The sequence below is a fragment of the Pinus tabuliformis genome, chromosome J (genome assembly GCF_031772625.1).
Source record: "Pinus tabuliformis cultivar Carrire ecotype Pingquan chromosome J, CPIR1, whole genome shotgun sequence".
Taxonomy (NCBI): Eukaryota; Viridiplantae; Streptophyta; class Pinopsida; order Pinales; family Pinaceae; genus Pinus; species Pinus tabuliformis.
This window is the reverse complement of record NC_142295.1, coordinates 1,632,164,142-1,632,165,512: the sequence shown is the minus strand read 5'-3', so window position 1 is coordinate 1,632,165,512 and position 1,371 is coordinate 1,632,164,142.

Sequence of the window (1,371 nt, the reverse complement as noted above, 5' to 3'; positions counted from 1 at the left end):
TTCATAAGTACGACATAATTAGTAAAACATCAAGTCTAAAAGGAACGAGAATATTCATAAATGAAGATCTCATTCCAGAAGATCAAGCAGAATTAAGAAAGGAGGTTCAAAAGGTAAAAGAAGCTAGAAAGGAAGGAAAATGGGCAATAATCAGAAATAGAAAAGCCTTTATTCAAGATAGAAACCAAAAAGATAGTAATCAATAGCAATTAAACATGCTCCGGATCCTTTCTTGGAACTGTCGGGGCTTCCCATGGAACAAAGACCCCAAGCTAAGTTGGATTTCAAATGATGTTGATATTATTTTGCTTGTTGAAACTTGGGAGCACGAAGAATCTAAGGTCCCTAACATAGATGGCTTTACGCTATGGTCTACCTGGAACAAGCAATCCTCCCGTAGAGGCATTGGGGGAATAACTTGTTACATTAAGAAGAACATCTCCCCCCACGCTAGGATTTATAAAAATGACCCTCACAACCAATATAGTTGGACAGAGATCAGAGACATTAATAATAAAAATTCCTACATAGCAATATGTTATTCCCCCCCATCAATTCTAACTTCTATAAGAAGAAGAATCTAGATAAAACTAACCCTTACAGTGGTTTATAGAATGATATTCTAGCCTAAGGAATGACGGTAATATCCTTTTAATAGGTGACTTTAATGCTCGACCTTCAAACAACCAAGCTATTATTCTAAGCAATCATTCCAACCCTAATCCTCTTTGGTTAGACGAAGACCCTACTCTGGCTAGTAGGTACAAAAGGAGCTCTGAAGACCTCAGGGAAAATTTGTTTGGGTCAGAGCTAGTCAAGCTCTGTAGTGCTCAGGATCTCATAATTTTCAATGGTCTAAAGAAGTGGCCCAATTCCAGCAAGATGACCTACATCCATGGACTTGGTAGCAGCGTGGTAGACTACGTTATTTCCAATCTCCCATTATACAACTAAATAATAAATTTTGACATCTTAAACGACCACGAACCTGACTCTAATCATAGGCCTTTACTTATAACTCTCAATTTTGTCATGCATAGAGTTCCCACAGAAAATAATACTTACAGCTAAAAGAACTTAATATTTGATAGAAATAAAAATGATCTCTTTCTAAATGAATTAAAAAAGTAATTTGCTTCCTTTATCTAGTATAGCAACATAGAAGACCTCTATCATAATTTTACTACAACCCTCTCATATTCTATTAACAAGTTCTCAATTGAAGTTTCAAATAATAAAAGAAATAGAAAAACCAATCCATGGTCTGACAAATATTGTAAGAGTGTGAGGAGAGAAATTAAGAAGCTGTTGATGAAATCTGTTAAAATGGACAAGATAAAAATATACAAAGTCCTAACTAAAAGGAAAAAA